This window comes from Diceros bicornis (genome assembly GCF_020826845.1).
Source record: "Diceros bicornis minor isolate mBicDic1 chromosome 27 unlocalized genomic scaffold, mDicBic1.mat.cur SUPER_27_unloc_1, whole genome shotgun sequence".
NCBI lineage: Eukaryota > Metazoa > Chordata > Mammalia > Perissodactyla > Rhinocerotidae > Diceros > Diceros bicornis.
The window spans coordinates 1,570,328-1,593,609 of NW_026690889.1; the positions used below are offsets into that span (position 1 = coordinate 1,570,328).

At 46.8% G+C, this 23,282-nt stretch overlaps 2 long non-coding RNA genes across 2 annotated transcripts; one reads left to right on the top strand and one right to left on the bottom strand.

Annotated features, from left to right (window-relative positions):
* Window positions 1-1,013: 1,013 nt before the first annotated feature.
* On the bottom strand, window positions 1,014-6,770 carry LOC131401941 (uncharacterized). Its single transcript, XR_009218144.1, has 3 exons — window positions 6,703-6,770; window positions 3,088-3,177; window positions 1,014-1,098 (listed from the first exon to the last, which is right to left on the bottom strand). It is a non-coding gene; the product is annotated as an uncharacterized LOC131401941 (long non-coding RNA).
* Window positions 6,771-10,511: 3,741 nt separating this feature from the next.
* LOC131401942 (uncharacterized) lies at window positions 10,512-12,793 on the top strand. Its single transcript, XR_009218145.1, has 3 exons — window positions 10,512-10,563; window positions 12,184-12,249; window positions 12,674-12,793. It is a non-coding gene; the product is annotated as an uncharacterized LOC131401942 (long non-coding RNA).
* Window positions 12,794-23,282: the final 10,489 nt, after the last annotated feature.

Genomic DNA, 23,282 nt, shown 5'->3' on the forward strand with positions numbered 1-23,282 from the left:
TTTTATGATGCCATCTTTGCCATTATTATTTCCTTGACCTTTTCCCTCCCCTCACCTTTACCTCGACACAAACACATACACACACACACAACCACCACCACCATCAACAACAGGGGCGCATGGATGACACAGGATGGATAAGGCGATGCTGCAGCTTAGCAGACTAAAAGAAGATGAGATGATAACAGTGATCTGAAGACAACTGTCTTTTAGGTTCAGCAGTTTATCTGCAGGCTTGAACTGCACGTTAGATCATTTTCTCCTTGGAGAGGGAATAAGCTGTTTAAGCCCTTACCCCAGAAAAGCAGCACTCCTCTTGTAGCCAGAGATTTGAGCGCTGTTTCCTGACAAAAGTCAGAGACACACTTGATCTCTTATTTCTCCCACCTGTTTCATAGAATCTTCAGCGATGATGGTCTAGTCATGTAAAACAATACACAATTTTCCTTATTACCAAAATTGCATGATCATTTTAGCAGAAAATCAGGTAAGCAAAGAGAAAAAAAAATGAAAACTGAGTCAACTGTAAGTTCATCTTTCAAAGATATTCCCTATGAATATTTTGGTGCTTTGTCTTCCAGCCAATTTTCCTCTTATGTAGATAAACATAAAAATTTCATTTCACAACGTTGGTATCCTATAATAGCTAAACTTAGTTTTTGCTCAAAAAATAGACTCCGATTTGATTTTTAATGTCTAGAGTACTTAATTTGAATTTATGATAATAGCTTTAACCAGCATCCTATTAACAGACACTTAAGAGTTGGGAAAATTTTCAATATTATAAATCAGCTTACATGGAAGTTCTTCTTTGGTTCATCATGAATTGGACAAGGTCCCATTTTTCTCAGACAACAGTGGGGAAGGGCAAGTCGGACCTGATTCCAATAACCTTGTGACGGCCTTTTCCCCAGTTAAGGACTCTTGAATCACAAATATCTCCACAATTTCCAGCATAATAGTTAGAGCTCCGCATACCACTATCTCTGTCTCCTCAAACAGCCCAACATCTTCACCAGCTCCTGTGGCCCCAGAAAAACCACAGTGACACCAGGGACCTCTGCTACAGCAACCAGTTTTTCTGGAAACCACTCCAACCTGGAAGGAAGAGAATAAATCCCCCTTTTTCTGCCTCTGTTTTATGTTTCCTGTGTGACATGAGCTCTGCCATTTATACTTGTATGACTTTCCAGGGCTGCTGTAAGAAAATAGCACAAAGTGGGTGACTTAAAACAAAAGAAATTCAATCTCTCCCAGTTCTGAGGCCTAGAAATCTGATATCAAAGTATCAGCAGGCGCTTCCTTGACTCCCCCAGCTTGCGGTGGTGGCCGCTAATCATTGGTGTTCATTGGCTGCAGCTGCAACAGTCCAATCTCTGCCTCTGTCATGAAATGCTGTTTCCTCTCCAACCAGTCATATTGGATTAGAGTCCACACTAATGACCTCATCTTAACTTGATCACATCTGCAAAGACCCTCTTTCCAAATAAGGTCACATTCACAGCTTCCAGGGATTAGAACATCAACATATCTTTTGGGAGACACAATTCAACCCATAGCAATAGCCTTGTTCCAAGTCAGGAGAGGTGGCTTTGAGTGTGGGAGACAATAAGTTTATGAGGTGGTTGCAAAACCTAGAAGACTCTGCCTCAGCCAGAGTCTTGTGTGTGTGTGTAGTTGTGCATCTTGCAATTCCCAAGTCAGTAGCCATGTAAGCCTTTCATTTTTTTATCTTAATATATTTTATTTAACCCAACATCTCCAAAGAATTATCATCTCAACATGTAGTTAATATATAATTATCATTGAGGTATTATACATTCACATTTTTATATAAAAGCTTTGAAACCCATTGTGTATTTTACACTTACAGCACATCTCAATTTGGACTAGCTCCATTTTAAATGCTCACTGGTGACATGCAGCTAGAGTCTACCAGATAGGAAAATATGGTTTAAAAAAATAGATTTTATTTCTTATAACGTTTTACAGTTATAGGTTTATCATTTTAGGTTTACAGAAAAATTAAGTGGAAATTATAGAGAGTTCCTATATATACCCTAATCCCCCACAACATAGTTTCCCTATTATTAACATCTCATTAGTAATCTATATAACTTATATAACATTATTACTGTAACATTATTAACTACAAATTATTAACTTTATTGTGGTACATTTGTTATAATTCCTGAACCAGTCCAGATACCTTATAATTAATGAAAGTCCATAGTTGGAATTAGGGTCACTCTTTGTGTTGCACATTCTACGGGTTTTGACAAATGCATAGTAATATGTATCCGCCATTACAGAATCATATAGAACTATGGTTTCACTGCCCTAAAATCCCCTTTGCTCCAGGGCCATAGAGGTGTGTAAGTGTGACCTTTGTCTTAGTCATAGATGTTTGGGGTGATGGGGAATACAGGGGCTCCTTCCAGCTAGTATCCTCTGCTTTAGGGTGAGGAAAGGGAGGAATTTCTCACAACAGCATTAATAATGGAGGAAACCAATGTTGAGGGTGCAGAAGTGGATCATCACAACATATTGATTCCGGAATTAACATGGTTAAAAGAACTGAGGAAAAGGAAAGGAGGTCAATTTTTAGAAAATCAAAATGCAACATTATTTCTGCATTGATCTTGAGTTACTGATTTGGAATCTTATAAATTCAGCATGACTATTGATTCCCCAGGCAGGGACTCATGGATTTGTGGTGTTTCTGCACTCATGATTGGTGTGCAGCCATGCATGGGTCACACACAGAACGTTCTGTGGCTGCCCTGGGCCCTGGGTGTGTGAGTCTGTCCCTCCCTATCTTGCACTTTGGAGGCATTGATGGTGGATTGTTCTTGTCTGAGCCCTGAGTGGCATGGGCCCTGTCTGTCACCTTCACCTTACACCTGACATCGCCTCCTCTGATGCAGTTCATTTGCATCACTGCAGAGGTTGTTCATGCAAATGGCTTGTTGACTCAGGCTTGGGACCCAATCTAGCCAAGAGCAGATGGTCCCTGGAACCTTGTTATCAATGGACATGGATGAAATCATAGAGTTTAGGGATACCAAATAAAGGAAATGTGCATACCTCACTAAGACTCTATACACTCGTCCTTGGAGATTACATCCTGTAAGAGATGCATAAACACAGTCTCCTCCTTTCTTCCTTTTCAGGCACCTGAGAATGGCATCAAAGTAGACATGGTTTCATGTCTCCCCATCCCACACAGCCTTACCTGTGGAAATTTGTACAGTTCCAGCAGTGTTCCAATCTGGGCAGAAATTGCACATGTTGTTCCAGTAAGGGCTGCTAGAGACTTGCTCTCTCTCCTACAGGTGTAATTTGGGATGTCGTTGCCCAGCCCTGAGAGCCAAGTGAGTGAACTCTCCAGTGTCCTCTGTTCATAGTGCAGGACATTATAGAGATCAACTCCCAAAGATATGTTGGGTAAAAAATGGTGGTTTCTGTTGATTTCCTCAATGGCAAAAACCAAGGCCACAACATACTTATAGTTCTTGTACTGAAACCTGCTGAGACGGATGGGGCTCCTTAGGGAAAAGACTCAAACCACAATTATCTTCAAATCCAATGTAATCACTTAATTAAGGAAGAATGCCAAGCCAACTCATTCCATCTGTGGCAACAGCTCTCCTGAAGTCTTAGAATTTATAGCTAAATCAAGTAACATCACCTGGGCTCTGGAACATCCTTACTGAATTCCACACACATGGAGAAAAGTGATGAAGTTTATGAGAAAAGTTTAATGAATGGAAAAGCAGATCACATTCAGAGTGCGTTTTGTAAATGATTCTTTGGTTCAGGATCCAAAATGCTTGTTCATTTGAACACATCATCAAATGCTTCAGAGAACAGCAATAATATCAACATGAGATTGGAGATAGCCCTGGGGAGGAAGAGTAATTACAACTGAAGGCTCTGGGACAAGCAGAGAAGCACAGCATCTGTGGGTTGAGAATGGTGCAGCAGAAGGCTGGCAATCAAACTGCCTAAACTTCTGCCCCATGAAACTCGTGTATTTGCCACTGTCAACAACAAGGCAGCTAGGAAGAGCTTCAGAGCTCCCATGAAGAAGGAATCACCGTAAGGCAGGAACATCTGGGAGAAGTTTGAAGGAGTTAAAACTGAAAACACTTAGGAGTCTCAGAGACACAGCCTTGTACAGTTTAAAAATTGAAAATGTGATTACCAAAACTGACTCAAATAGAAAATAAAGAGAGAATATTATACAAATGTGGCCATGTGGTTTCAAGAGAACATTTGAGAAAAAAATTCCAAATATCCACCAGGCCTGGAAGAATTTACATGGGTCGTTGCCTGCACGCCAACTTGGCCAGGAACAAGGTCTCCTGAGCTGGTGTGAATGGAGAGCAGAGGGCGAAAAGAAAAGCATTTAGCCTTTCGTCCTGCAATGAGAACAAGCTCTCCCTCCAGCATCCAGGTGCCTGAAGCTGCGGGGACACATGAGTTGAGCTTGACTTCTGCCCCCAGGAGACTCACCCCAGACCTTCCCTGACAACACACGTGTCATTATAAATAACATGTCAGTACATTTGAACATTTAGATGAAATTGACAAATTGCCAGGAAAATGAAAGTTACCAAAACTGTCTCAAGAAGAAATGAGAAATCTGAATAGTCCCATATCTAAAGAAGAAACTGAATCCATAGTTTAAAACATTCCCACATTTCATCGTGGCCAACACCTCTGCTGGCAAATTCCACCAAACATTCAGGAGAGAAATAATACACATTGACTCTAGCTCTTCCACAGAACAGGAAAAATGGAAAAACTTTTTGATTTATTTTATGAGAATAGCTTAACTTTGCTACAAAAATCTTACAAGGTCATTACAGGAAAGGAAATTTACAAGCCTCTTTTTTTCTGGAACTAAACTCATGTATTCCTAAAAAAAATTAACCTTCCAAATCCAGCTACATATTTGAAGCAGGCCACATCATGACCAAATTTGCTTTAAGCATTGCCATTCAGTGTGCTACTTCCTGAAAAAGGAGAAATAATAATCTGGGTAACCGCGGTTATTATCTATTCTATACATCATGTATAATCTACTATAAACAGAACTGGTCATGTTCTGTTTGTTGGCCTGGGTGGTGTTAACACATGTGTACACTTTTTGACAACTTATCAGTCTTTACACTTGGGTTTGTGCTCTATTCTGATTGTATGTCATATTTCAACAAATATGTTTATTAAAAAGAGAAAATGAAAGCACAACAACGAATGAAAACCATAACAGTTATCCAATTGAGAAGTGTCCAGAGGACTAACCAGAAAGTTGGGGGAAAACAAACCGAAACAGACCTAACAAGTTAAAATGCAGAGTTATTTAGAGTCAATACAAACCGGAAATTTACCTTATTGAAGGTGAAATTGTAGAGATATACACATGTGCATGTGAGTATTCTATCATGTATACATACATGTATGTGATATACATAGATACATGCATTATATATATGTATGAGTGTTTGTGGACACACACGCACATGTGCTTCTCTCTCTATATAGAACTTATAGGGGGAATATTTATCTGTGTGTGTGTGTGTATCTATACATATACATACGGCTGCTCTGGAGACGGAGGGAGGGACAGATGTTTACTGACCACCTACAAGGTTTCTCAAACTTAATTTTTCCAACATTTGAAATGTCATTTGTTTAAACTTAATATATGTTTCAATAATACATTTGTATTTTAATGTGTTATACCAGTATAATCCCAGCATTTTTAATTTGTTCATTAATGGCAGAATTCTCCAGCTTGTATGCATTCTCTTGATGCTGTGATGTAATAGGCTGGGCGCTGACAGCCTGCCTTTTGTATTCCACAAACCTCAAGTTTGTGGTCTCTCTCTGGCCTGCGGATTTGGACCAAGTTTCTGCACGTGCTCACTAGCTGTCCTCCAAAATTCACTCTAACCACCACTGTTGGGAGCATACACAGGGAAGAAGCCCTAGGGTGGAGGCGTGTGTATGTGAGGCACGCAGAGCACTGGGGGTGCCTAAGGGCCAGCTGGGGAGATCCATGGGTGAGGCATACCCCACAAGTCGTGGGAGACTTCTTGATGGAGTGCTCAGTGCAGTTACAGGATCCACATCCTTTAAAGCCCTCTAAGAGTACCTAGCTGCCAATGCCCCCAAACTCTTCAACCCATCCACACTCATATTTTTGTGCTCCAACAGAGGGCTGGAACTTCTCTTCTTGAAACCTGGACTTCCACAAAGGCCCTCTCCTCTGTGTGTCATGATATAAGACAGTGTTTTCAGGGGTTTCCATGCAGCAGCTGAAAGGAGCTTGAGCTGGTTCACGGGCCACTGCAGGGTCCAGAGCTGGGACCGAGGTCTGTCTGCCTATTACCAGATGCATGGCTGGGTGAGACTCCCTCTGTGTCCCTTGGCATATGGTGCTGGATCCCACTTCTCCCACAAAGGCACTTTTGTCTATGGATGGATGCCAAAGCATTGTTAGTGCAGGAGTAGAAAAACAGGAGGTATCTTATTCCACCATGATGCTGATATCACTCTGCTTTGAATTACAGAGATTCAAATTTGACTCAGTTTTTCAGGAGCCTGCTATTTGCCTACAATTCTCTACAACCTCAGACCCTCCCAGACCCACTCTATGAAGGACATAGAAAGAATGTTCTCAGATCTACTTACAAGGGCCAGGCAAATAAAAGCCAACAAATTGGTTCTGGTCATTCTGCTGGGAACAGAGGGCAGTGGACGTCTCATATATTCTGGTTTGGAAGCAAGACTTCTTGTTCTCTGTGGATGAATAAACAACAAGAAAAGAGAGCTTGTGGTAGGTAAATACATGCTTGATTCATCTGAAAAGTTCATTTCCTCCCCTTCAACTTGAAGGTTAGTGTAGGGAGACAGCACGAGTAGTTTCCACTGTTCACCTTCTCCCTTAATATTCGGAACAGAGAATCAGTTTTATTTTGGGTGGCAATTCAACAAACTAAAAGATAAAATTCCTAACCTTCTTGCAGATAAGAGTGACCAGACCAAATTCAGGCCAATGATGTGTGACAAAAAGTATGGAGTGGGGGTTTGTGGAAGCTGCACAGATGGAACTGACATAGATGGGAGGGCCTGCATTAGACACATGTGACACCAGCCCACAGGTGTTGTAGGTATTATCTCATATACACCTGACGATGTTCCTAGAAAGCTGTTTTTAGCACCATCCCCATTGTGCAGGTTGGGAGACTGGGGAGATCTTGAGAGGCACAGTGGCTTTTCCAGGACACAGAACTGGTAGGATAAAAGAGGTGTGACTTCAGCTCTGTCTCCTCAAAGCTGGCCACTGGTTCCACTCCCAAGGAGCTGTGGGGAGGGTGGTGATGGATAATTGTGTACAGTGATGGAGATGACATGGGCAAGGAGGGAGAGTAGCCAACAGCCTAGCGGGGGATTGGGTGGGTCTGATTGAAGGAAGGGGCCAAGTAATAGAACCTTCAAGAAGTGACCTCACTTCCTTGGTGACAGCCCCCAACAGAACTTAGAACTCTGGTTACCAGGCACCCACACTGTAACCACAGCCTCCTGTCCAGTTCATTTGAGTGGAGACACTCGACACAGCAGGATGTTCTCGTGTTGTCCCGTGACTTTCCGAGGCTCTGGCCTCCGGAAAGCCAAGAATGAGAGCATATTAAGTGGCTGCCATGTGGCTCTCACCTGGATGGAGAGGGACAGGCATAGGGTCCAGTCCCAAGCCAGGGTGTCTTGGGTGAGAAGTGTGGAGGGAAAGGCCAGGCCTCTGACTCTGTTGCCCAATTGCCTCCCCCAGTGCCATCTCTTCTCTGGTGGGAACCTGCCTGGACCCAGGGCAGGATTTCTGGGAGCTCCTGCACTATCCCTGCTTCAGCATGAAGCTGGCCTCTCTGCATCTCAGCTTGCCTGGCACGGGGCTGCAGGGCCACGCCTACCTTCTCCAGGTCCAGCTGGAGCATCCACGGCCCATTGAGGCAGAGCTGGAAGGTGAGGGGACTGCAGTCTGTGATGACAATTTGCAGAGTGTTCGGAGGCTTGGTTCACTTCAAGGCAGTGGGGTCTTTCCTGGCTTTGACAGGCACAGGGGAAGTCAGCTACTTGAGTGACACTGTTTCTTTCTCCTGCTGCAGTACCATCTCCAGAGCTCCCTCCAGCTCCAGCACCAGAGCAAGGGCCAGCTCCCTGGCTAGATCCAGCTCCAGCTCTAGTTCCACCACCTGTGCTAGAGCTGGAGTTAGTGTCACCTCCATCAGTCCCTCCAGGGCCAGAGCCACCACCAACATCAGCTCCAGCCCCAGTGCCAGCTCCTGAGCTGGAGCCAGCTGGACCATTGGCTCCAGGGAGAATCCTCCCTCCACCTGGAGAGATAACAGCAGAGCCAGATCCAGTCCCAGAGCCCACCTGCCCCTGGGACGTGACCATCAAGAACCTGCTGAGGGAGGAGAAGCCTGACTTCTTGGAGTTCCCTCCCCGGCTGGTGGCAGAGCAGTTGACACTGATGGATGTGGTGAGCAGCGGGGCTCTCAGGGCAGGTGGGGCCAGCCTTCCCTGTGCCATCAGCTGCCCCAGACCTGCCATTTCCTGATCCAGAATCCCATGATCTCGGTCCAACCTCTTGCTTCCCCACTTACCCTCATGTGACCTGAGCAGCCTTCTTAACTCCCAAGCCTTTGCTGTCCTCATGTGGACAGTAGGGATGGACTTTGAGAGCAGCTGCCATGCAGAGTGGCTGTGCAGATGGGTGAGGTGGAGCAGAGAGGAAGTTGGGCAGAGTCTGCGCTTTGGTGGGGGAGGGGAGCACACTGAAGTGCTGTCTCGTCCTTGGGTAGTTCACTCATTTGCCCAGGAGGCCTCAACAGCCTCAACACTAATTAGGCACTTAATGTGTACATGACTACAAGGCAGACAAACAAAGCCCATGGTTGTTGCTGCCTTGGGGGAATGTGCATCTGAAAGAGGAGTCAGACCCCAGGATGGTCAGAATGGGTGGAAGATGCCCCTAGAGATGGTCATGCAGGAGCTGAGTTCTGGTGCTTGGAGGAAGTGAGACTGGGCGACGAGCAAATGCCACTTCCCTGCGCCACAGTATGGGTTCCTGGGTCATCCTGTGCTGGGTGCCCTCAGGGGACACAGGCAACACCCAGGGACTCCCACAAGCCTCAGGTCGCATTCTCAGATTCCTGAGCTCCAGCTCTCACCACTGACCTGGCCTGGGACTGGGGGCTGCGGATGTTGAGCTGGGCTGTGGCAGGGCTGGGTGACAATCCCTGTCCTCCCCAGGAGCTCTTCAAGACAGTGAGGCCAGACGACTTCCTGGACTCCATCTGGTCCCAGTGTGACAACAGGGGCAATGAGCACCTGGCAACGACCATCCATGCCACCATGACCCACTTTAACAGAGTGGTCGAATGTATCATCACCACCTGCATTGGGGACCCGAGCATGACGGCCCAGGACAGGGCCAGGGTGGGGGAGCTCTGGATCCAGGTGGCCAAGGTAAGATGTGGGAGGCCCTGGGAGCCCCTCTCTGGAGTCGGGGGAACTGCCTCTTCTCCTTTATCAGCTCTCATGTTTGAAGTCCGTGGTCTGAGCCTTTGCACAATCCTTAGGCCCCTCCTGCCAGGCCTCGATGACCTGACTCCTGGTCCCAGTGGTGGGAAGTTCACCCCTTCCTGGGCTCCTTTCTTGGCTTGAGCTGAAATCCTCCTACCTGGAAGTATTCCTCATCAGGTTCCAGCTGTGCCTTTCCCGGGTTCCCTGAGCTGCTGTCTCATACAGGACAGGAGACGTCAATGAGGCGACAGAAGCCAGAGGAAGCAGGGCTCCAGCTCCCCCTCACAGCTCATTCTCTTCCCTTCCCCAGGAATGCCACGGCCTGAGGAACCTTTCCTCTCTTCATACGATCTTCTGGGCTCTGGAGGGCCCCTCCATTCAACGTTTAAAAGAGACGTGGAGACAGGTGTCCAGGTGGGTAGGCCTCTCTCCATGCGAGCACCACCTGGGTGGACCAGACACCCCCCACAGGGCTGGCATTGCCCTTCAGTCAGTTGGGACCTCCTGGGAGACAGCAAAGCCTGGGGATAGGGTCTGACCTGGTGGGCAGGCTTGAAGTCTTTCTGAAAACTTAGGCCAGTGGTTCTGCTTCAGGAATCAGTTTCCCTAAGTGACAGATCATGGCTTGAACCAAATTGAAGATTTTCAAGTGTTTGCAGCAACAGAACTCTCTGTCCACGTGAAATTAAGACTGTTTAAAACACAGCTGCTGAGAAAATAAGAGAATGGAGGCCCCAGGTGACAACAGGAGAGCCCCCTTCCCAGTCCCAGACACCTCAGGGCTCAGACGACACAGTGAAAATGCTCATCCAGGCTGTCTGGATCTTCTGGGTTTTCAAACAAAAGGGATTTACCCTCAAACCACTCCACAGTGTTTCTTTCCTTTTTTCCCTCCTCAGGAAGAACTGGTAAATACTGAAAAACATCATCGAAACATGCCACCAGGAGAGCAGGAAGCTTCTCAAGGAGGTGAGTGGAGGCTGGAGAACTGGAAGGACGGGAGGTGAGGTGGGGAGGGACCAGGCAGGATGTGCTTTGGTAAGTTTTTCACTTAAGGTTCCCCGAGAAATAACGGTCTGTCTTGTCCAGCTGGACAGGAAGCGGGGGGTGTGAGCTGCAGGGGCAGGTGGGGACTGTTTGGGGCAGGAGGCCTTGGTCACGGGATACAGTGGTGTCGCCTGGACTGTTCCAAGAGATGAGGAGCTGGCAGAATGAGCAGGTGTCTGGCTTCCATGCGGACCCATCAGCTGGCCCTCATCATCCTCCAGGCTGGCGGGTGGATGGAGTGGGTGGGGGTTCCTTTCTTCCTAAAGCAGCCCAGTCTGTCCTCAGGAAGCCAGGCCCCTGCTGCTCCTTCTGTCTTCACTGCACCTTGCAGGGGAGGGCACTCTGCCTGTCCCAGGGATGGACACTGTGAGGTCACACAGGCCTTGTGGACACAGGGGCTGCCCAGTCTTGGGCCAAATGGTGGATCTGGGACAGAACTGTGTGCTCTCTGGGACTGTGCACTCTAGCCCGATAGTGGTCACTGCTGACAAACCAGTGAGTCTCCCCCGGTGCCTTGTCGACAAGGATACGCCCCAGATGGCAATGAGAATTATCGAGGAACCTACAGATTCTTAATGGACCTTCCTGACAGATACTTAATGGCCTCCATCGAGGCCCTGGCAGGAGGTGCCTAAGGATTGTGCAAAGGCTCAGACCACAGACTTCAAACATGAGACTTGAGAAAAGAGAAGGGACATTAGAAGTTTCCAAGTGAAAAAGTATGCAAATGTCACCATTACACAGTGCTGTGGTCAACTCCTACACTGTCACTCAGATGTGGCACACGGGGGTTCCCTTCCTGAGTGAGTGAAGGAGGAGTTCTGTGCAGGGACCATCCTGAGGGGATCCTAGGGGGCTGAGGACTTTGGCATGGCCTCAGGTCCAGCCTGGTGTCAGAGAATCCCAGGGGGCTGGAAAACACAGCAGCCACTTGCATGGGACCCCAAGACACCTTGTGCCTCTCCATCCATGGCTCAGGTTGACCGAGGGCCTCAACACACCCCGAGAGTCCAGAGGACAGGACATTGGTCCGAGGTGTGTCTGGAGGAGGAGTGAAGGCCGGGGGCCAGGGTCTCTGGCTGGGAGGGGGAGCGGTCTCCTCTGTGGGCCCCTGAGCAAGTCACTGCCCCTCTGTGGGCCTCGGTCTCCTCATCTGGGAAATGGAGGGAGATGATCTGTGGTGCAGGCCTCACAGGGGTGATGAGGTACAAGGGGGAGAGGAATGTGCAGGAGCTTTGTGCTCCTCCTCCTCGAGATGGGAGGGGACAGCACTGGTGACAGTCAGATGATACTGAGTCCTCAGGGGACCCTGGGATGCATGGGGAGTCCTCCCCACACTTTCCTGATGAGGAGAGAGGCTTAGGGGCCTGGGCAGGCCTGAGGGCACAGAGAAGGGAGTGTTGGAGCTGGGAGTGATCTAGAATCAGGGCACCCTGGAATGGGAGCAGCCATAGACACCAGATGTCTAGGGTCCAAGATCAGGGGCCTGGGAGACATGGGGAAGGGAACATGGCCTCCCTGAGCCTGTCCTTGACCCTGCAGGAGGTGTCATCTGTGAGGGCCACCCTGCAGATGGACCCCCAGGGAGCCCAGGAGAGACAGCAGCAGGTGAGGTGGCCTGAGGGGGAGGGTCTAGGTGTCAGAGGAGGGGTCACTCACCTCACGGCTGGAGGCCTCCCTAAGAGAGGGGTCCCTCCTCCTCCAGCCCAGCTCCAGGAGCCCAAGAGCCTGAAAGGCCTGCCCTGGAAGTGACCAGGAGGAGGCCTGGAAGGGCTGGGCCCAGGATGGGTTAGGGAGGGGAGCGGCAGGGACCACATACCCTGGGATTTGCCAAAAGCCGCCCCTGGGAAGTGACTGGGGAAGTTGGGTGGTCCTGGAGGGGGCAACTGGGGGGAGGCCGCTGAGGGTCCTAGGCTGTTCTCTGTGGGAGTCTGTGGTGGGCAGGAGGCTGGGGTGAAGGGATTTGGGGGAGGGTGCATGGGGGCACCTGAGAGGTGAGACTCATCTCACCACTCCCACCCTGATTTCACAGGGTGTCGTCCCCTTCCTGGGCATGTTCCTCTATCACCTGAAGCTGCTGGACATTGGGATGGAGGATGATCTGGAAGTGAGTGAGCCTGGAGGTGGGGCCAGAGAGCAGGATCCTGAGGTTTGGGAGGCGAGAGCCCTGCACTGGGACCTGAGCTGTCAGTACCTGGCAAACCTCCTCTCATGACAGCCCCATGGCCACCCCTGGGAGCTGGGGAGTCAGGCCCATCTTAGCAATGCGTGAATAGACGCTCCGCATAAGCCCCCCACCAGTCTACCTGGGCTGGTGAAGCTCATAGCTGCCTGCCTGCAGAGCTGCAGGAGGCTGTGTCTGAGATGGATTCAGCCTCCCCCTCGGGTCCTGCCCCTGGGGGAGTGCCATCAGCCCCTGCAAGTGAGGAAGCACTTCTGTGTTCCAGCTGTCCCTTCCTCCCTGAGGCCTCAGTCTCCCCGTCTGTCATCAGAGAGGGTGTGCTACATAAGGTCTCTGGCCTCAGCTCCCCTGTCCCTCCTGCTCTGGAGCCCAGAGCCTGGCCCAGTGTCAAGTTCTCTTTGTGGAAGGTCTGCCCTCTGCTGGGCCCTGACATTCCTGCAGCCTGAGAAGGGGTGGGATGGGGGTTGGTTCTGGGCTTAGGGGGCTGTTTCTGATGGACATTGGCTGTCTCCCTTCCAGGGAAATCGGGTCAACTTTCAGAAATGGTGTGACGTGAGCAGCTATGGGGAGGGTGGGGATGTGGAAATCAGAGACCTCCCCTGGCAAGACTTTCTCTTCCTCATCCCTTGGGTCTTACATTTATTGGGAGAGTCAGATCCACAAAGCTGGGCATCCCATCACGTTGGCGGGTGCGGGAGGGGCTGGCATCAAGGACACCTTCCTGGATGAGGAACTAATTCAAGCCAACTGTGAGGACAGGCAAGTCCTGAATGGAGAGGGAAGGAAGGAGGGTTCCCGAGTGAGCACAGACCCCAGACCAGATCCTCACTCCGCACAAGTCCCTGGCAGCGTTGCCCACCCAAGCCCTGTCTGCATCCTGTCCTTCCTCCCAGAAACTCAAACTCATCCAGAGGATCCAGCTGCTCCAGCAGGCTGCAAATGCATATGACCTGGAGCCCGACGAGCGATTTGGGGCCTGGTTCCAGGCCATGGAGCCCATCAGTGTCCATGAGAGGTGAGGGGGACAGGAGTTGGGTGAGGGCAGGGCAGACTCTCTCTGATGGCCAGCTCCAGAGCCTGTGGCCTGGCTCGCTGATCAGCCACAGAACTCGTAGCGTGGTGACCCATGGGGCACCAGGACTCAGCTGCTGGCAGGCTCTGGGAGGGGCACCTGAGGTGTGGCTCCTGGTAGCTCACAGGCCACTCTGTCCTGTAGCTACTGGGTCTCCTGCCAGCTGGAGCCCGCACACCAGAAGGCGAGCAAAATGCGGCTCTTCAGGAGAAAGAGGAACCGGACATCCTCCAGTTCAGGGTCGAGTGAGTGTTGGGACCAACAGCGACTGAATCCAGGGGCTCAGTACAGCTTCGGGCTAAGCATGGGACTGGATCCCAGCTCCACTGCTGAGCAGGCCTGGGACAGGCCGCTCCCCTCTCCTCTCTGGGATTCAGTTGCATCCTCTGAAATGGGTGATGCTAAATGATGCCTCCTGCATCAGGGACAAACGAGGTGCTGTTGATGGACTGAGCACTCGGTACAGGGTTTGGATCAGAGTGCAGGGGAACAGGGAGTTGTGCCATGAATCTCAGGAAGGATCCCCAAAATAGTCTGTTTCTTCTCTTCAGCCACCATGCACTTGGTGATGAGCCGTCACACTCTGGAGACCACAAGTGCAGCTCCTCCTGACCAGCAGGGACACTGGCGCCCTCGGGGTGCACCGGGCCAGCTCTTCCCACCTTGAGTGAACGAGGACATCCTAAGACTTTCCCTGGTTTCCCCTAAATCCCGAGAGGGAGGGCACCACCCCCTCCCTCTCCCTGACATCATGACGCCAGCCACTGTTAACCCATTGGGGAGGAGTGATATTATTTCTTTAATAGTAAATGGTAGATTTGACTCTTACATTATATCCTGTTTCTTTCACAGCCTGGGTGTTGTGGTGTGGTTCTTTCACTTCTTATGCTCATGTAAATGAGACACAGAATCTCACTTTCCTCCTTGAATGAAGAACTTGTGTATGGTCACAGCTTATTGTATGTGGGAGAATGGAGGAGGGCCAGCCTCCTCCCTGGCTACTGAATGAAACCCTTAAGTCCCCCTTCCTCAGAGGACAGGTGCATTTCAGTGTGGTTCACCTGGGCCAGGAGCAGAGACAGCCCCTCAGATCTCCCTGGATGTAGAGGTTGGAGGGACTTTCCCAGGCAGAGCAACAACCACTGAAATGTGGGTGTCTTTCAAATAGCACTTACCAGGACCATGTCCTTCCCCAGGACAGCGGCTGTCTTTCTACAGCTTTCCAGGAAGAAGGAATGTTTTTTGCTTCTCTTGTTGATGTTTCTTTGATCAGATATTGGAAATTGCCGTTTTCTAACCAGTCTCTGGATTTGCATCAACACTAAATGAGGAAAAATGTAAAAAGATAAAAGTTTGCATGTGGAACAGACAAGGCCAAAGGAACACCATGTGCAGATGGACTAAGGGCCAACAGGACATCCCCATCAGGCCGCCTCTAGTCCTCCCTGTTCACCCTTCGCCTAGACTGGAAACCTGGGATCCTGGCCCATGCCCTAGGAAGTCCTTTTCCCGCTTGTTTCATATCCAGAGGGAAAGATTCATGATGCAGCTTTCAAAGCTACAACAGGACTTTGTTCCGTAAACCTCACTGCTCCCTGTGAACTAGGATTTCCAGCATCCCCGCACATCCTTGTATGATTCTTTTTGGGCAGAAATTCCCTAGAAGGCCCCCAGCCTCTCTGTCAGGTACATCGTGGCCATTCCTCCCTGGCTGGGCCTGATGGATCAGTGGTGAGCTCTGGCTTGCCAGGACAATAGACCTTAATCCTGTCCACTGAATGACCCACACCGTCCCTTGCTGCCCTGGGTGACATCTGGGCCCATGTGGTTCTGAGGTCCATGGTCTTAGACAATCACTCGTTTACATACTCAGTCGTGTTGTTACTGACTTGTCCCAAAGTGGCAGCTGGGCCTGTGCGAATAGAGCACTTAGTCCCTGGGACTGCTGTGTTCTTTTCCCCAGTCTGTGCTGAGGATATGTGGATTTGTGTTACAGGGATGTGAAACTTTCCTGTTGGGAGTTTTGAAAGATGAGGCAGGAGAGGGGCAGGTATAGAAGTGGGTCCAGCAGGGGAATGCCACCAATCTCAGACACAACAGACACAACCTTACCAATTAAAATACTGAAATGCTCCCCACGTGGGTGGTGAACAGACACAGCTCAGAGCTCATGCTGAGAATCCACCCAACGATGTGGAGCTAAAGTCTTAGCACCTGGCATTTTGAACATCATGCCCTGGAAACACCCTGTAAGACAAGGGCCATTGTCTTGAATTCCTTGGTACTTCTTCCCCCTCCTTTCTGAAGGCTGCAAGTGTCACCCACGGATGCCTTTTCAGTTCAGCCTGAAGCAGAGTAGAAATCCTGCTTCCCACAGCCCAGGTCCTTCCTTTCAGGACACTGCCATCCAGGAAAGAAAGAGTTCACGCATCGGTGTAGACACACAAACACACACACTCATATCCCACCCAAATCCCAAGATGTATGAACTACTAAGAGATTAAAAGTGACTTCAGAAACAGATCAACCAATTGCAAAAGAAGGGTTTCATGAAGATCCTGACTCAAATAAAATGTAAAACCAGGAAATAACCTTGACAAAACTGGGAGACTTGGGATACTGACTGGACAGTTGATTATCCGAATGACATTTTTATTTTTGTGTGTGATAATATTATTGTGTTTGTGTTCCAAAATCCCTCATCTGTAAGAGAAACGGAAATATTTACAGCTGAAATGATGTGCTCTCAGCCATCTCTTCTGGTTAATTCTTGGGGACTTGGTGTGAGGATAAACAAAGCCAGATGGTATACGAGTTGACAATCTTTAAAGCAAGTAACAGGTTCACAGAGATTGATTTTTCTCTATTCCAAGATTCAGAGATTTTTGAAAACCTTCAGAGCACAATTTTGATAAATGTAGTATAGTTGTTTTTCATATTACAATGTTACAAATTAAAACATCACAAATATAAAGCAATGCTTCTCCTTCCTGACCTAAGGAAGCTCTCTCTCAGTCTGGCTTCTGTGAATGACCTGATGATCCCACCAGTTATTCACTTATCACGTGTTTGTTGAGTAATTCCTATGTACTCTGTGCTGTGTGCAAGGCGAACACATTTCCACGACTCTGGATCTCGTGTGGGAAGGAAGGCAATGAGCCTGCTGCAAGCTTCTCTTAAGTGGAGAATAATGCCCCCAGGGGGTATGCGCATTTTTAATATTCCAAAATCAAAGCTACACAAGTTTGCCAGGTAACAGATAAGAGATACTTAATTCATGATATTGAAATCACCTATGTCTGAATTACCATGTGACAATGAAGAGAAGATTGATGGATTTTGTTATAATTAGATGCACAATCATAGTGCTGGCCCCTGGCCAGGTGGTTAAGTTTGGCATGTTCTGCTTTGGTGGCCCAGGTTCAGTTACCAGGCACGGACCTACAATACTCATTAGCAGCCATGCCGTGACGGTGACCCACACACAAAGTAGAGGAAGATTGGCAACAGATGTTAGCTCACGATGAATCTTCCTCAGCAAAAAAAAAAAAAAAAAAGCAAAATCACAATAAAATTTATGGAAGCGGATTTAATATAAATTAACAGACAAATCTTGTTCAAGTAGGTATCATCTCTTCATTGAGTGTAAGTTCTAGAAAATACAAATGTAACTTCAAAACACTAATTCCTCAGCTTCACTTCTCCTATCAATTTTAATATAAAAAGGAGAAAACTCATGGTAAATAAAAATTGAGGTTTACCATGAAAGGTCAAGATCATGGACGTTACAAAGAGATGCTGTGAGAGTCAAGCCTGTCTCATGGGGAATTTCTCATCGGCACCACTCTCCTTTTCTTTAGAACTGATGTTGCCTTCCTCACTGTGTTTTCAGGATGCCTTTCTTGGCTCCTTGCTCTCTCTGCCTCCCCGGCAAACTCATCTGTCCTCGAGGCCACAGTCAGTCTCTCCCATGCTTTTCTTCACTTTCTGTACTGTCCACTGATATCTCTAGAAGATGCCTGTTGTCTGCAGAGGGGCTGTGAGCGACCCAAACCCATCCCTGGACTCATCTCTGCCCAATATGGACAGTGGCCCGGGTGGGCTCAGCGCTGGTGTACAGATGCCTGGCCCCAGCATGGTCCAGAGATTCACATGGGCCAGTCTGTGCGACTGTTTAGAAGGTATTTGCGACTCCAGAGAACGTAAGAGTTCTCCTTCACTGCTGCAGGCCTGGAGTCCCTGCAGTCGACTGTATCCACAGACTTGCTGGGGCTTCTCCAAGGTCTCCTCCCACTGACGGCACCTGACCTCACCGCCAGGATGGGCAGTTAGTCCAGTAACTGGCCTCTGGAATATGCAGCTACTTAGGATTCAGGATGCGTAGAACTTCAGTTTTCTGATTGGGTTTAGTTTCACGGTCTTACTGTTTCCACTATGAAGTCGGGGCATGTTTTTTGAGCTTTCTCTTTCAAAACAAAATAAAATCTGAAATTTGAACAAAATGGAGGATGAAGATTACCATCCATGGAGATCATTCTCAGCTCACATAGATATTCCACACTCCTTCTCTCCCTGGACACATGCATCTCAATTCACACTGTGCATCACAATCATTGGAGGGTTTTTAAAACTCAGAGTGCTGGACCTCAACCCAAGTAGGTCTAGGGAAGGAATGGAGAATTTCCATTTCTAAGAGGTGATGTTGATCCTGCTGGTACAGGGACCACATGTGGAGAACAGGATTCAGTGACACCATCAAGCTGAGGTGAGACAAGGACAGAAATAGCCAGGTCATTATCCAGTGTCAAATCCAGACCAACTTCCCTCCGCCATCTTGCTTCAGGACGTTCCTCTCCTCCTCTCTCTGTCATGGTCAAATACACACATGCCGGTGCTCCACAGCCAACTGTTATTGGGACACATGACTTCCAAGGACTCCACAGCTCCTTTACGGCCTCATCTCTAATGAAATTATTCACTATTCCATTATTAGTCATTCACTTCCACACCCCGATCCTATCTTCACCCAAAATTCTCCTGCTCACAAATCAGTAATTCACAAACACCATATTCCCACCACAAATGTCCACATTTCCAGTTTTTACACAAATAAATCCACTCCAAATAATCATTCTTCAATAAACTAGATTACTCCAGTAGGAATATCTTCACAAGCCACTCTTTTTTTTCTTCTCATACTCCTTTCTAGTAACCTCAGATTCACAGTGCATCATTTCAGTCATCCACTGACCATACTCCAAGATTCCTTATTGCCATCATATCCACCCTGCACACTTAAGATGATTTCAAATACCTGCCATGCCATGTTGACACTTGCACTGAAGAGAGAATGCACCAGAAACCTGTGGATCCCAACAGAGAATCAACAGCAACCAATGGACTTATATGCATGCTCTAATGTTTCCTGAATGCCCTGCTCAATTCTTTCCATTTCTTGAGTTCCATAAATCTCTATATTCCGACATCTTCCATATTTCACAGATAAATTGTAAACCGCCAGACAAGAACTATTTCACTCTCTAGTCATCAGATCTACAAATATTCCTCATAAGGAATTCATTTATCACACCCTTTCTGTTGTTATATCCAAAGAAATTGATTTTTTGGCTGAAACCACTCTGATTTTTATCTTATCCTTCCATTTCAATGACATTATGCCCTCAATATTTGTTGTGCTTTCCATAACTTCCCTACTGGAATCATCCCTCAAGTTTCAAATATGCACAAATCTCTACCATCTACAAACGAATCTCTCATCCAGAATTCCTAATAGTCCTCACCCTCCACGCCCCTACTTTCCTCTTCCTGCCAGACATACATTGCGAAAAGTTCACATATATCCCAATGCCTCTGTTTCCACAGTGCCCACCCAATCCCATCCCCATTCTGTGGATGCTTCTCTTGCTAACCTCACAAGCCGTGTCTCTTTCTAATCAGCTGGGGACTTTTCATGATTTGTCTGACATGCTCTGCAGTAGCAGGTGACATTGCGGACAGCAATGTCCTTTTAAAAGCTGATTTGTCCTTGGGATCCACCACCCTACACTGTCCTGTTCTTGCCTGTCTAAACTTCCTGAGCAACATCCTTGCTTACCTTTATGACCACCCCACAATGATGGATGATTCCCGGAAGTGAGCCCTGCTCTGACACCTGTTCCCCATCTGCACCCTCCTTTTTGGGCAACCCCATACATTTCCCTGGCTTCAAATACCACTAATGAGCCAAACATGTCCAAATAATCAACAGAGACCTAACTCTGACCCCCAGACCCATTTATCTACCTGCCCACTCACCACATCAGTGATGACTCAACTCACAATGACCAGGTCCCAACTTCAACAAATCACATCCTCAAATAATTTGCTTCTCTCTCAGTGTCCCCAAACTCACTTATTTGTGGTAATAAGCTGTCTACCCCTGGGTGTCACTCTGCACAGCCTGCCACCCCAAACTCACCAATCAATGAACCATCCATGCACCCTTCTGAAGCTACCTATAGGTTATCCACTTCTAATTTATTTCTAATCACCTTTCAGATCTCATACAAAATATCATTTCCACACAGGGATGTCTCCTACTCTAGTAACCTAAATTACAAAACCCCATTTTACCTCTTTGTTGATTTTGTTTCTATTTTAGTTATATGTGCATTGTTATCTATTTCTTTCAGGATTTAATTCTTTCTCACTAAATTAGATATTCCATAAAGACAAGATTAATATGGATTTTCCAACCTTTCCCACTATAGTGTTCACATATGGCTTTGTACACAAAAAGGGCTCACATATGTTATGTGTACAATATATATTTTATATTTATATACATGTAAAATTCAAACACTAAAACATTTCTTCATGAAATATTTTAAATCCATCCACGTAACTACTGTTTTTTTATTTTTTCCGAAAAAGATCATCCCTGAGCTATCATCCATGCTAATCCTCCTCTTTTTGCTGAGGAAGACCGGCTCTGAGCTGACATCTATTGCCACTCCTCCTCGTTTTTTTCCTCAAAGCCCCAGCAGATAGTTGTATGTCATAGTTGCACAACCTTCTAGTTGCTGTATGTGGGACACGGCCTCAGCATGGCCAGAAGAGCGGTACATTGGTGTGCACCCAGGATCCGAACCCCAGCCACCAGCAGCAGAGTGCCAGCACCTAACCGCTAAGCCACGGGGCTGGCCCCTCGACTTAACTACTCTTGTGCAAAGATACCACATTTAGAGTGGTACACTGCAATAAATTAACAAGAGTAGCTTAAGATTCCAAATCCTTTCTCCTCGTAATCTAATCATGAGATTCTAGTCACAATGATCTGTTTAAAATGCAAAAGTGATTAGTTCATCTTAATTTTAAAACCTCTATTTCTGTCTTCACCACATATTTCTTCTGTTGTCTTATCATAATTATTAGCACTACCCTTTTCATTCCCTGATATGTTCCAGTTTGGAGGGAAAACTATTTGGTCATTCTATTTTTAGAGCATTTACTACATGCAAAGCTCTGGTATAAAACCTGTGATCTACAAAATAACTAAACAGACTGACTGTGCCTGCGTGATTTAGTCTTAGTGGGAGGAAATAGATAATAAATGGCAAAAGATGTATAACGTGCCATGTAGAAATCACTGCTGTGATGAACAATAAGGCAGAGAGTGAGAATTTGAGCTTGAGCACATTTTCAAATTACTCGGGTTTGTGTGTGTGTGTGTGTGTGTGTGTGTGAACATGCTCATGCCTGCTGCCTGGATGGGATGAGTTGCTTCCTCCTGGGGCTTGGGGGAGCCTCCTATGCCTTGGGAAAGTTCCTCCATGTTCACTTAATACGCACTTTGTTATCCATGTGTATTAGTCAGGATTCTCTAGAGAAATAGAACCGTAGAATATATATAAACATATAGAAGTGGAGATTTATTGTAGGAATTGGCTCGCAAGGTTATGGAGGTTGAGAAGTCCCACAATCTGCCATCTGCAAGCTGGAGAACAAGAAAAACCAGTGATATAATTCAGTCAAATTCCGAAGGCCTGACAACCAGGACCTCTGATGTCCAACTGCAGGAAAAGAAGGACATCCCAAGTCAGGAAGAGACAGTGGATTCAGCCTTTCTTTGCTTTTTGTTCTATTGAGCCCTCAACAGATCAGATGATGCCCCCCCACACTAGTGATGGTGGGTTTGTTTATGTAGACTATGGAGTCAAATGCTAATCTCTTCCAGAAACATCCTCACAAGCACACCCAGAAATAATGCTTCACAGTCTATCTGGGCACTCCTGAGTCTCGTCAAGTTGACACCTAAAATTAACCATCACATCATGCCTCTATCCAACCAAGACCTACAGAGATATCACAACATGACCTATGTCATTTAAATTTTCCAGAACACATGTTAAAGAAAGTAAATACAAACAGATGAAACTGGATTTTATAACATTTTTATTTAACCCAAGAAATCTAAATATTATCGTTTCAAAAGGAAGTCCACATCAGTACAAAGAACAAGATACTCAGGTTTTATGCTCCCTCGGTCTTACTGTTGAATTTCAATGAATACTGGCTCCTCATATAACTTAATATGATCCAATTTATAATTTTCTCCTACCTATTTTAGCTTTATTGTATCAAAAGGAAATCATTTTCTCCTTATTGTCAAACTGCTCTGCTAGCTCTTTTTTAAAAAATTAAAGCTGTATATTGTGTTTATGTTAGAAATGAAATTAAAAAATTAAGTAATTAAGAAGGATTTGATTCCAGCAAAAGGCTGGTCTACTAAAACGGAAGACTGTTCAAGAGCAAATCTTCCAAGAAAACCACAGGGTCAATGACATTGGAAAATTCAGGGTAGAATTAGCATACACATGGGATGTGATTAAAAGGGGAGTAGTGAGAATGTGGAGAGGAATTGATATCAGAAGTGAAAATACACAAGCATGTTCCAAGTTGATGAAAGACATCAATCCACAGATTCAATTAATTCAACATTCCCTAAGCAGAGTGACTACACAGGAAATATTAATGAACTAAACTATGGCCTAAAAGCCAAAGTTAATGTAAAGGATTTTAGGGATTATAGAGGCCAAATAAGCAAGAAAAAGGCCAATTGGTGATTTCTAACCATAAAGAAAATAAGATAGACATCAACAGAGCAGCATTTTTAAAATGCTAAATGAAATCTCACGTCAAACCAGAATTCTACACCCAGCAGCAATAGTGCCCCAAATAAAGAAGTTCTAGAAAAACTTACAGTGAAACTTTTCATTGTTAGTAGCCTTGAATTAGATAAAATACTGGAGTGAGTTATCACACCAAAAGGAATATAATCCCAGGTTGAAAACCAGGAATGCAGAAAGGACTGAAGAGGAAAAGAAA